Here is a 13,270-nt window from a genome sequence, read left to right on the forward strand (position 1 = left end):
AGAGACTATCATTTCTCTGGGCAAGAATGCCCTGAAGACGCTAAGCTAAGCGAAAAAATGCTGCTCTTCCTTCTTATGAATGACAGTGACTTTATAACATCTAAGAATTAATATTTTCCCTAAGGAATGTGTGTATTTCATGAAGGGAAGAAGAGAGATTGAGGCAGAGAGAGAGATTGATTTTGACCCTTACACTCTCTGCTAGACTCTTAGAAAACAAAGACACCAGAATCAATGAGGTCACTATGCTGTAAATAACAGGAAACATAACTCTGGCTTCAACAATAAAGGCAATTTATTGTCTCACATAACTGAACAGTCAAAAGAGACTTGATATAGAACCCAACACTCTTCCCTCCCTTTCTCTCTCTGCCTGTCTCTGTTTGTCCCTCTCTCTCTTTCTCCCTCCTTCACCTCACTTTCTGTGTGTGTGAGTGTATCTGGTGTTGACATCATCCCTAGGCAGGCTCTGCCCTCCTGCTGCAGCACTCCAAGGCTATATCCCCCCTCATATATATCTGGTGAGGGAGGGAGATTGTGGGGGTCAAAAGCCACTTCAGAAATGTCCTGCAGGGAGCCCCTGGGTGGCTCAGTTGGTTGAGCACCCGACTTCCACGCAGGTCATGATCTCATGGTTCGGTTCGTGAGTTTGAGCCCCACCTTGGACTCTGTGCAGCCTGCTTTGGATTCTCTGACTCCCTCTCTCTCTCTGCCCCTACCCTGCTCATGGTCGCTCTCTCTCTCTCTTTCCCAAAAATAAATAAATAAACATTTTTATAAAAAGTTTTGCAGAAGAAGCCAGCTTTGTCAGAAGCCCCAGCAAATGTCTCCTCTTACCTCATTGTTGGGGACTAGCCTTATGGAGCTCTATCTGGAACCAGTCACCAGAGCCAGGAGTATGGAATAGACTTGTTGGCTTTAGTTCAGTGCTAGATCTAGGGAAGAGAAGATCTTACCCTGACTTCAGGGCTGAGTATAGGGAAGGAGTGACTCCCTCAATAGAAAATCAAGGTGGTGTTGGCGATGGGGAGGACAACCAGAAAATGTCCCTTTGAGAGGCACATTTGCCCAGGGGACCTCGTAGGAGACTGGATACGGTCTACCACGGCCCGCCCTGGACTGGGCTGCTGATGGCTCCAGGTGCTACTCTGGCCTGAAAAGTCTGGGGTGGGAAAGTATTCAGTTGGGGAAACAGGACGGATTTGGAGGCGAGAGTTCTGTGGGGATAGAATGACGTTGCCGCAAATCTTCTGGTGGCAGAAGATCCAGAAAACAAAGAACTGAAAATGGGAGTACCCGGGGAGACACGGAAGCCCGAGGAGAGAAAGGAAGTCGGGAAGTGCGTCACTTCCTGTTAGCCCTTAGCTGCTGGGATCTTTCCCCTTGAGTCTCCAGGAAATAATGTTTTGGTTGACAGTTGAAAATTCTCCTTTCAAATTCTGTTGAATCCCCTCCTACCTTCTTAGAAAGCTTCATCCACATCTACAGCTTGGGGCGGTGGCCCGGAAGTATGTGAGACGGGGACCGGAAGACTAGTAAGAGGGGAGAAAGGTGGGCTTTACTGGGGGTTTACCGTGTGCCGAGGCTGCTCTTCGTGCTTCACCTGTCTGAATGCACAGCATCCCGACAAGGTGGCCTAGCTCTTTACCGTCATCAACCCATTTACGCACGAGGACGCTGAGGTACAAAGAGATGAAGTAATATGTCCATCCCTCCGGTTCGTGTCCTCCGGCACCGGGGTAACGTTGCTGCTGAGGTGACGCGGGTCAGACCGCACCTGCATCCTGCTCAACAAAGGACTGAAGTCCGTGGAGTTTAGGGCGGCCGGGTAGGGCCAGGACCGGTGCAGATGGACCTTGAGCCTACACAATCCCTACAGAAAATGCCTCCTGAAAGTAAACCTGGGACCCTGGTTGCCTCCCTTGCCCCCCTCGGTACCGGTACCAGCGCTGTGCGCAGCCAAGAGGGAAGAGAAGCCCACGGAGAGTGGACCGCGTTGGTGCCAGCACGTGACCCCGGCTGCCCTTGAATGACACCAGAAAGAGCGTCTGACAAAGACTTCCCTTTTTCCAAAGGCGCCAAAGGAATTCCTTTCAAGGGAGGAGAAAGCTGGCACTTGGGCTCCCCAAGAATGCGCTGAGACTGCTTCCCCTTGGAAAGACCAAAGGCGGCCTTCTGCGGGAGAGGACATGTGACCGGAGGCTCCAGTGGGACTGGTTTTACCGACAGGTCTTCAAGTCTCTACCTCATGGATGCTTAGCTCACTTGAGTAGCCACTCGAGTGCTTTTTGGAATTGGATGGTGTGTGGATGATAAATAACTACCTTCGGCCGGCAGGACACCGCTTCCGCCGGTCTCGACTGACGCGAATCACCAATAATTTGGTTTACAAATTAGAGCAAATCCTACTCGAAACGCAAGAGATGTCCAAATTTCCAACACCAACAGGGACAGAACGAGCCCGCAGAGAGGCGTTACGTTTTGTTGGTAAACCGTTCTTGGTCGTTATCTTTCCTGACGTCTTTGTGAGCCTCCCAGTACTTGTCCCTTGCCTTCGGTGATCCCACTGGACCTTAAGAGAGGGGATTTGCACCACCATCTGCCTCCATAAAGCAGCTGGAAGCTTATTTGAAGGATAAATTCAGCCTTTGAAAGAACGTGGTGGGAAGAAAAAACCCAATATCACAGCCTATGAAGGACATTTATCTTTAACAAAATGCCAGAGTCGTTTTCAGTGTTGATTTCATGTTGGGCTGCAAGCAGATTACTTTGAGGGAACAAAAACAAGAATCGAAATACAATCATGGCAACATGAAGCAGAAAGAGCAACACAGGAGGAAAGGAAAACATTGTTCTGTAACAATCAATGGCTCATCTATTTGAATTATGGGCCACTCAGACGGCTTTTAACGTCCTCAAAGCTGACCACAAAACCCCATGACACATTTAGGAATATAAAAATTTCAAATCTCTTTTTATTGTGCTGTTGGTTAAAGCAGAGAAGACTTAAAAGTGAAGACCCACAGTAGGTACCAAGCAGTGGCCAAGGTGGGGGGAAGCTCTGGGTTCAGAAACCTGGCTCCATTTCCCACTGACTGTGTGCTCTTGATGGAGCTACAGAACCTCCTTCAGCCTCAATTTCCTCATTTCTAAAATGGGGATAATAATAACGCCAGTCTCATCGGATGTTAATAGATTAAATAAGGTAATGCCTGTAAAGTGCTCATAACTGTGTCTGAATATGGTAAGTGCTCAATAAATGATAGCTTTTAAAATTACAGTCAACCCTTTTTTTAATGTTTATTATTTTTGACAGAGAGAGAGAGAGAGAATGTGAGCCAAGGAGGGGCAGAGAGAGAGGGAGACACAGAATCCGAAGGAGGCTCCAGGCTCTGAGCTGTCAGCACAGAGCCCGACATGGGGCTCAAACCCACAAACCGTGAGATCCTGACCCGAGCCAAAGTCGGACTAAAACATCCATCCAGGTGCCCCTAAAATTACAGTCAACCCTTGAACACCATCAGTTTGAACGATGCGGCTCTACTTATATACAGATTTTCTTTTTTTTATTAGAACTGTAGTCCAGTACCACAAATGTATTTTCTCTTCCTTATGATTTTCTCAGTACATTCTCTTTTCTCTAGCTTACTTCATGGTAAGAATATAATATGTATTCAATTTCACAATCTACATAATACATATAAAACGCCAACTATGTATTAATTGACTGTTTATGTCATTGGTAAGACTTCTGGTCAATAGTAAGCTATTACTTAGATTTGGGGGGGGGGGTAGTCAAAAGTTACACGCGGATTTTCAACTGTGAGGGGGTTGGCACCCTTAACCCCCCGCGTTGTGCAAAAGTAAGAAGTTTTTAACGTTCTTAGTTTTAAAAATTGAGAAATCCAGTACATATTAATACTACGTGAACAGTTTCATTGCCATTTAAGCACCCAGGGAGCATTTGGTAACCATCCACGAGGCACTTCCATCTCACGCTGAAATAAAACCCCCAGACCCTTTGGGGGTCTTGAATCCTGTCTTCTGCTCCCTGTGTGCTCTGTGCTCACCAGTGCACATGAATGGCCTGAATTTCTCCCACCCCCGTTTATTGGTTTATCCAGGCCACCTTGCTACGTTGCACATTACGAAGAGGGTTTTTATAGATCAGCAGCTAACTTTCTGGATAGGTTTGAGGGCAGGAGGCTGCTACTGATTTTACCAGTGTCCTCAGTTTCTCAAGTTATTTACTACAGCACTGACTAGAGCAAAAGACTGGAAATGACCTAAACGTTATGTTTAAATAAATAGCACATCCAGCATCATGCAGCCAGAGAAACAAATGAGGACACTCTATGCACTCAAAATGCACTGTTCCAGATGCAGCTGTAAGCGCAAGAAGTGAAAAGCTAACAATGTGTATCTGGCCATTTGCGTGGGAAGAAAGGCAAAGAAAATACACACACACACACACACACACACACACACACACAGTACAAATTGGGTGTTCTTTTGGGTTTTTTGTTGCTGTTGTTGTTCTGACTTTTGGACCTTGTGCCACGTGACTGTATTACCTCTTTTAAAAACAAACAATATTAAAATAAATAAAAGTTAACACATTATTTTGGCATATAAAATTAAACAGAAAAGAATTAAATAGAAAAAATTGAAATAGAAAGTTCCCGGAGAAGGGATTAATTATATCACGGGTAATGGCAAATGGGCTCAGACACGTGATCCAGAATTTTGTCACTAACCAACACGCTGAGATAAATGTCCTTCATCGAAAAAGTTAGGTAAAGATTACTCGTAATGAAAACACAAATAAGTGCCTTAGAAGCAAGCTAGCCAGAGGAAGGAATCGGGAAAAGCTCACCTTCAGAGGCTTTTCTCTCCTTTCCTCTTAGTTTCCCAACTTAAGGGAAGAGGAAGGGTCATTGAGTGACTGACAAAGACAGGGCCTCTCCAGGGGTATTTGGTAGCCTCTCTGAAGAGAAGACTGGGTCCACAGGGGTCAGAAAGTGTGTGGGGAGACTCCAGCCTCTCCGGGTTGAGTAAAGCTTTCTTCTCTGTTGAACTTCTAAGAAACTTTATGTGTGAATGGCCACTCTGACCCTCCCAGGAAAGGGCGTACATTTCCCAAACACTTGACCACCAAAGCGGAGCCCCTTGGTTGACTCGAGTTCCTCAGAATGCTCACTGGAACCCTGGCCAACTCAGAGTCCTGCTCCCCAAGGCGGATACAAAGGAAGTGCCTGAGTTCAGGTACCCAAACCAGTTCCTGGTACCAAAGATCATCACTTTCTCCCTGTGGGTCTTAACCCTACCTTCTGTAAAATGGGAGACCAAAAAACACATTCACAGCTAACTCTACCTTTCTCATTGTTTGAAAGACTGCAGTATTTCATTTATATTTAAAATGGGACATTTTCCCCCTTCTGTCTTGTGTTACATTGACATGTATCCTAGTTCTCTTCGACTCCAGTGGGCTGTAAACAACTTGAGTGCAGAGATTTCTGCCTTTGTTTGCAAAGCGCTCCAACACGTGCAGTGGGTGAAATGCTCTAACTGTGCAACACAGACAAGAAACCTAAAAGGGGGGCACCTGGAGGGCTCAGTCAGTTAAGCGTCCGACTTCAGTTCAGGTCACGATCTCACGGTTCATGAGTTCGAGCCCCGCGTCGGGCTCTGTGCTGACAGCTCGGAGCCTGGAGCCTGCTTCAGAGTCTGTGTCTCCCTCTCTCTCCGCACCTCTCCCACTCATGTTCTGTCTCTCTCCATCTCTCAGGGAGGAGCGATGGGGTGTGTCAGGCCAGGCACAGAGGGAGGCAGGCACATCCAAGTGAGTGGAGGAGACACTGAGCATGATGTCTATAGTGACTGCAATACCAGTTTGGGGTATTCTGTTATTTTTTTTTTTTTTTAATACAAATTTTGTGTCTTGACCATTTCCATGTTGACGTACCAGAGAGTTAGAGGCAAATTTTTTTTAGAAAGCGTTCTGACCACAATTCTCCCTTGGTTACAACCCTTCCAAAGTATGTTATTATTAATCTAAAAATCAGTACGCTTCTCATTTCTTGCATTTCTAGTGAGAGTGAGAATACTTTCTTCAGTTCATTAGTCGTCTCTATTTCTCCCCAAACAAGTTTGCTCTCCAGCCTGACTTCGTACCTCCTTACAGCTGTTATCTGGGAACGGGGCTGGGGGTGGGGGGGTGGGGAGGCAGACTAGTCCCTGGCCGTTCTCAAAGTGTGTCCCCACCTCATTTGAATGAGAACTTTTCTTTAATGGTCCTCAAAAATGAATGGCCTCTCCTGAGCTGTGACTGAAGACATTCTTAACCTCACTCGCTTGAAGAGATCCCAGGGATTCCCAGCAGCAAACGCCAACCCATGGCAAAAAAGATGACAGTGTGGGGTTTATCTCTGTCGTGACCCCAACTCCCCCCTTAGGGCTCTGAGCCGCCATGCCCCAATTTCCTAACCACTCTGCTGGCTGTCTGGGCCCCTACCTGAGGAACCCCACCTGGACATGTCTTCCGGGCACTGTCTCCCACCCGTGTTTCTCTCTAGTAACGCAGCTGTCCTGCCTGCCTCAGTTCCCTCTTAATAAGTTCACTGCGGCTGGAGGTGAATGTGCTTGACCTGCTAAAAGACCTATTTACATTTTGACACAACAGCAACAGCTTAACCCAAAGGGATCGGTCTAATGGTAATAATAGCCACCGGTTAGCAAGCGGTTAGCATATGCGAAGTACTTTAAAGACATTATCTAAATCACATTAGGCCCTGGAGTTAGGTTATAATTACTTCAATTTTATACAGAAGGAAAATGAAGAATAGAGAGCCAAGTGATTTGTCCAAGGTCACACAGCTGGCAGTGCTGAGAGCCACATCTGCATTTTAGTCCCTGCAGGAGGTGCTGTGCGGGAGAGGGCTGGGTCTGCAGCATCTTACAAGGCCAAAGAACAAAACGCGGGGAATTAGAAAGGCCTGCATACTAATGTGTGTCTACATTTCTTTCAAAATCTTGGCGAAATTACAACTTCTCTGGCCTTAGTTTCCTCAGCTGACAACGAGGGTAAGTGAGACCTGGTTACCTTAAAAGACTGGAGATAACACCAGTGAGGGGAAAGGGAAAAGCAGTTTGTTAGCTCTCAAATTCTGCACGAACGAAAGGCATTTCTCTCCAGGTAGCAAAGCACTCTGGATGCTGCGTGTAGGACTAGGCCCTGGTCAGGCCTCTAATTTACTGAGTGTCTGAGCTGGAGACGCTGAGTTTCAGCGGAAAGGCATCCGGGAGCTGATTTCCAATTGCCTTTGTTTGTTCGCCATTGTACATTCACAAATATGATAGTTGACATTACAACATTTCTTCTAGCAACGATAACTCAGTTTATGTATTTTCCCTGAATTGCATTCATACTACAAATAAACCAAAGGTAGTAAATTAAAGCATTTCTTATCTCTTTTTGCTGCACTCATATGCACCACAAAAAGAGACGCTTTTACCTTGAGATGACTTTAGAAATGAAGAAAAAAAGGAAAACAAGAACACGTCTATGAGTGCAAATTAGTTGGAATTCTGTTTACAAATAGACCAAGCTCCCCTCCCCCCCACCCCGCCCCCTAAAAAGCACTGGGCTCTCACTCAAATACTGGCTCCATGGTCTCCCTTTGGGAATAACCTTGTAAGTGGGGCTGCTTCAGGACAAACCTCCTGTGGCTAGAGTTGAAGCTCTGAGGACTTTAGGTTAATTTTTTGGGCTGTCACTTAATTTAACGTGACCTCTTGGCCACAGAGAATTAGACACAAAGGCAAACAGGAGTCTGGGCAGTGGCCTACGGTGCAATTGGAAGGGTTTTGACTTCCTGAGTCGATTAGATTTCCTCTCTTCGAAAGTTTGAATATGGCTCCATAGGGAGAAGGCTGGTCGTTGATACTGGACGGAAATCTACAAGAATCACAGAGGAATAATGCAGACAGTGAGCATATGAGGAAGCAGCAGTCTTGTGTCCAAAGAGGTCTCTGAGCGACCACGTTGAGCAGAGTGCCCCCCACCAACCTGGGTTGGACATGTGTTGGGAATGAAAAAGAAACGTGTGGTGTTCCATCACGACATTCTGGAGCTGTATGTACTACAGTATAACTTGGCCTGACTGATACAGTTCCTTTATTTCCTTTTAGTCAAACTAGGAATGGCTTTTAAGTTTTCTCCTTTTTTGTTGTCTTACTCCTTCTCTATAGGTAGTCTCTCTTTAGTTTTTTTAAATGTTTATTTATTTTCAGACCGGGGGGCGGGGAGGAGGGGAAGAGAGAGGGAGACAGATACTGCCTTGGAGAATTCCATTAAAGGGAGATGAGGAAGACTGAAGGCATTAAATGCCCTTCTAACATTCCAAACCCCATGAAATCTAAGTTCTTTATGCAGTTTTCATCATCTACCCCAAATATATCTTTCTACTTCTCTAAATAACAATAGTAATTTAGCTAAATTTATTGAGCCTTTAGTATGCAGCTGGCACTACATTAAGCATTTTCACTCACTCTTTCATTAAATTCTTACTAAAATTCCATGGAATAGAAGGATTATTAACCTCATTTACAGGCAAGGAAACTAAGGCTTGAAGAGGTGAAGCAAGCCCAAGGTCAAGTAGTAAGTGGTTTTAAACTGGGGCCCTAAATCGTGCTCCCTTCTGGAACACAGGAGCAGGGATCATACTTCATACTTGTTTGTCAACCCACAGCTTTGAGCACAGTGCTGAGCAAACACTAATTGTGTTTGTAATAGCTACTGATTGATTAAAATACTGTCTCTAATCTATTCTGGGAAAGGAACAAGGTATACTTAGATGTCTGAGATCACCTCTGTGGGGAATACAGTTTCAAAGCAATCTATGTTGGTTTTTATTTTCCTAAAAGGGGCAAGGTCCATGAGAGATCAGAAGGAGGAACAGGTCTGAGCCAGTAGCCTGGAAGTTTTAAAAAGAGAGAGAGAGAGAGAGAGAGAGACAACATAGTTAGAGCCAAGGAGTTTGTTTCTCCTATCAACTTTTTTGTGTGTGTTTGTTTTATATGAAGAGATACTGCCTTGGAGAATTCCACTAAAGGGAACTGAGGAAGGCTGGGTGGATTGGGGGGAGGGGTACCAAGAAAGTGAAATATGATCCAGCCAGTACTTGTGAGCAAAGTTGAGGGACTCTTAAAATCTGAGGTGTGATTCTGAACATTTATGCACAATCCAAACTAGTCTAATCCATACTGCCCAATTAAAGGTCTTTCTAAAAATTCTAATTAAGAGCTTGACATGTGGGGGACCAAAGGATCACCTACCCCAAAAAAGAAATATTCCAAGTTCCACCGAGCAAAAAAGGAGGACAGCAAAGAAGAAAGAGTGAAGAATCTTCCCAAAATACCTCCTGAACCATTCAAGTGTAGAATGAGATGAAAATGAGGTTAGGGGTTAGGAAGTGTTACCAAGTATAGTAACAAGAGTTGCTCAGTTTTCAGGAAATGGCAAATGATGGAATAATCAAACACTGAACACAGTTTTACCTGTTTATCTCTTGGGTCATCACTGGAAACCTTAACTATCCTGGTGCAAGTAAAATATGAAAATGCCAACTAATAGTGATTCTTGCTTGATGGATGCTGAATAGAATGGTAAGAGTGGTGAAAAATAAAGTAGTTAGACACAGAGACAGGAGGAGCACAGAGCCGTGGTTATGTCTGGAGCTTGCCCTGATGACCTCATGCCTGGCACTCAAGGGCATCGATTTCCACACATATAAAACAAGAAAGTTGGGCAGTCTCCGACATCCCTTCCAAATCAAAAAGTATATTATTTGACATATATGACATATCACATATGACAGGTCATGTATGACAGACGCATGGCTAACCTCCTACTCAATGTGGAAAAGCTTTCGGCTTTTTTTAATTGGATTATTTGTTTTTCGGTGTTGAGTTGTATAAGTTCTTTGTATATTTTGGCTATATATTAACCTTTATTGGATACATCATTTGCAAATATCTTCTCCCATTCAGTAGTTTTGCCTTTTGATTTGTTGGTTTCCTTGGCTGTGCAAAAGTTTTTTATTTTGTTGTAGTTCCCAATAATAGTTTATTCTTGCTTTTCTTTTTCTCACCTGAGGAGAGATATTCAGAAAAATGTTGCTAAGTCTCATTTGCCAAGAGATTATTGCAATGTTTTAAAAGTTTTATGATTTCAGGTCTCACAGGCCTTCATTTTGAACTTATTTGTATGTATGGTTTGGCCTACTTTCATTCTTTTGCATGTAGCTGTCCAGTGTTCTCAGCACATTTATTGAAGAGCCTGCCTTTCCCCATTTTATGTTCTTGCCTCCTTTGTCATAGGTTAATTGACCAAATAAGCATGGGCTTATTTCTGGGCTCTGCAACCTGTTCTATTGATCTATCTGTCTGTTTTTGTGCCAGGATCATACTGTTTCGATTACTATAGTATTTCTTGAAATCTAAGATTATGAAACCTCTAGTTTTGTTCTTCTTTTTCAAGATTGCCTTGGCTGCTCAGAGTCTTTGGTTGTTCCACACAAATTTTAGGATTATTTGTTCTAGTTCTGTGAAAGGCTCTCTTGGTATTTTAATGGAAATTGCATTAAATCTGTAGATTGTCAAAAAAATAAAAAAATAAATAAATCTGTAGATTGTCTTGGGTAGTATGGACATTTTATTTTTTATTTTTTAAGTTTATTTATTTATTTTGAGAGAGACAGAAAGAGAGAGCACAAGCAGGGGAGGGACAGAGAGAGAAGGGGATAGAGGATTCGAAGTAGGCTCTGTGCTGACAGGAGAGGGTCTGATATGGGGATCGAATCCACAAATCGTGAGATCATGACCTATGCCGAAGTCAGAGGCTCAACCAACTGAGCCACCCAGGTGCCCCGACATTTTAATAATATTAACCCTTCTCATCCATGAAAATGGTATATCTTTCCCTTTCTTTGCATTGCTTTCCATTTCTTTCATCGATGTTTTACAGTTTTCAGATTACAGGTCTTTCACCTCCTTGGTTCAATTTATTATTAGGCATTTTATTCCTTTTGGTGCAATTTAAATGGGACTGTTTTCCTAATTTCTCTTTCTGCTACTTTATTGTTAGTGCATGGAAACACAACAGATTTCTGTATGTTAATTTTGTATGCTGCAACTTCACTGAATTTATTTGTTCTAATGGTTTTTTGGTGGAGTTGTTAGGGTTTTCTACGTATTGTATTATGAAGAGGAGCAGAGGAAGAGCAAAGCACTGGGCCCTGGGACTTGGAAACACTCAAGTGACAGCCAGAAAATCCTAGAGTGGCTCTGCGTTTTGAGGGATGTTGGTCACATGTCTTCCTGGAGCGTGGTTGTTTTACCATACCTCAGTGCCCATGAGGCCTGGCTGTGGGGCTAAGACCCTAATTATGCGTAGAGCCCTAAATGCAACCTTCCCATGAACACATGAAGCAGCACAAGCGAGTCCTGCAACAGGACAGCCTAACCAGCCCACCTTATGGACGTGACTACCATCCTTTGTTACGTATTCAAGAAAGCCTCCCACCCTCTGTCCTTTGACTGCCAGAAAAATCCACGCTTGGAACATACTTCCTTTGTTGCTGGCATGAAGGGGGAGGCCCTCGTTGGAAGACTTGGCCTGGCTCCTTCTTCGGGGCTCAGGCCCCAAGGGTGTGGCTTCTCTGCAAGAGAAAGACTCCCCTTCAACAAGTCAGAGGAAGGAACTCGGAACTGGTAAAGCAGAAGAGCATATCCAGCCACTGAGTTTATGATGTCACTCCACTTTTTCCTTTATTGGAAGCTCAAATTGGCACCAAAGTCACTTTTCTCAAAATCCTTAAAATCACATGTTAGCTACCCAAATGCTTTGCCAGTGCATTTGTCCAGGCAAGCCTCCATAAGGGGCCTGGTCTTTGGTTTTCTCCACAAACAATTTTAGAGTGCTGCATAGAAGTTTTTACTGCTTTTCTTTGTCCTGGGTGCCTTGACCCTTCACCTCTGCCCCCTTTTGTCCTTCCAGTCTCTCCCCGAGCACCATACGTACTTTCATTGGGATACCCATTCTGCTCACATGCCCTGAGTGCTACCTGCAGGGAGGGCAATGCTTGAGAGGACCGTCTTCAGGTCCGGGGTGAAGATGAGGGGCAAAAAAGGCAGGAGAAAGGCCCAGAGAAATCAAAATCCAGTCTGAGCCAAGTCACCCATGAGCAACTCCCAAGCCCACCGTTACAGCCACCTTAGCAGAGCATTTGACTCAGCTGGGACATTTTTCTCAAAGGTCCCTCTCCTTTGCCAATGTCGAAAAAGCTGTGCTATTAGGGGCTCTGCTCCTCACTCATCAAGGAAGAACTAGCTATACAGTACCAGTCAAATCTCATCTTCCAGTCCTGTCACGCCATTTCCCAATGCTCCCCACCGGGCTGTCTGGAAAAGGTGAAGGACTCAGAGTCCCAAGGAAGGATGCAGGGCAATCATCTGGTCCCGCACTTCCAAGGGGCCTGGCTGGTTGAACCGGCTGTTGAAGTTGAGAGGACACGTGGTGGGCGTAGAGAGAGCGGGGACAGGCTGAGTGGGGGCCTGTGGTGAAGATACGTCCAGCAGTGCCTGTTTGTCTTCTGTTTTGCTGCAGCAGCGTGGGGCGTGGGTGATCATCCTGGAAACTGCCTGGTTTCGTAATCGTGCTGTGTTTTCAGTATATTCATTTTTGTTTTCCCTTCGTTCAACTTATTCATCAGGTCATAAGTTTGCAGATCTAGAAATACGTATCCTTTTGAACACATCCCTGTAGAAGTAACGGAATGCATCCTTCTCTCTTCCACTGCAGTGAAAAACAGCCTAGTTTGGGGGGAGATCCGGGGAAGTGGGCCATACGCCCTTTGCCGCCACAGCGGAGGTTCCCGCTGGCCTGCAGGACGAGACTTATTCTCCCCCCTGACAGGGAAGAGCAGAGCGGTCCAGCTGCAGCTCCCCAGGGAGAACGGCCCAGCCTGGGCACAGAAGAGGGGGGCTGCCAGCCGGGGGAGGGGAGTCAAGAAATCTTGCCTCGTCATCGCTGCGCACGTGCAAGGAGGCCGGAAACAACAGGCAAGCTTACCATTTTAGCCACGGCCCTGTCACCAGCGGTGGATGTGGGCAAAGCAACCCAGTGAGTACCACCAAGAGGAGCGTCACAGCTTGCTGGCAGGGAGAGAGTCCCAGGGGCTGAGAAATGGCCCTTTAGGAGAGCTGCAGG

At 45.2% G+C, this 13,270-nt stretch overlaps 1 long non-coding RNA gene across 2 annotated transcripts in view; it reads right to left on the minus strand.

The window, feature by feature from the left end:
• LOC122240096 overlaps positions 1-1,720 on the minus strand; it is a 37,323-nt gene extending 35,603 nt beyond the window's left edge. Inside the window, exons 1-2 of one of the 2 annotated variants that reach the window (XR_006219424.1) lie at positions 1,574-1,720; positions 838-935 (exon numbers count right to left, since the gene is read on the minus strand). This is a non-coding gene — a long non-coding RNA (uncharacterized LOC122240096). The remainder of the gene's footprint in view (positions 1-837; positions 936-1,573) is intronic. The other variant, XR_006219425.1, reaches the window with a different exon arrangement.
• Positions 1,721-13,270: the final 11,550 nt, after the last annotated feature.

Source organism: Panthera tigris, chromosome B4 (assembly GCF_018350195.1).
Source record: "Panthera tigris isolate Pti1 chromosome B4, P.tigris_Pti1_mat1.1, whole genome shotgun sequence".
In the NCBI taxonomy this organism is placed as follows: domain Eukaryota; kingdom Metazoa; phylum Chordata; class Mammalia; order Carnivora; family Felidae; genus Panthera; species Panthera tigris.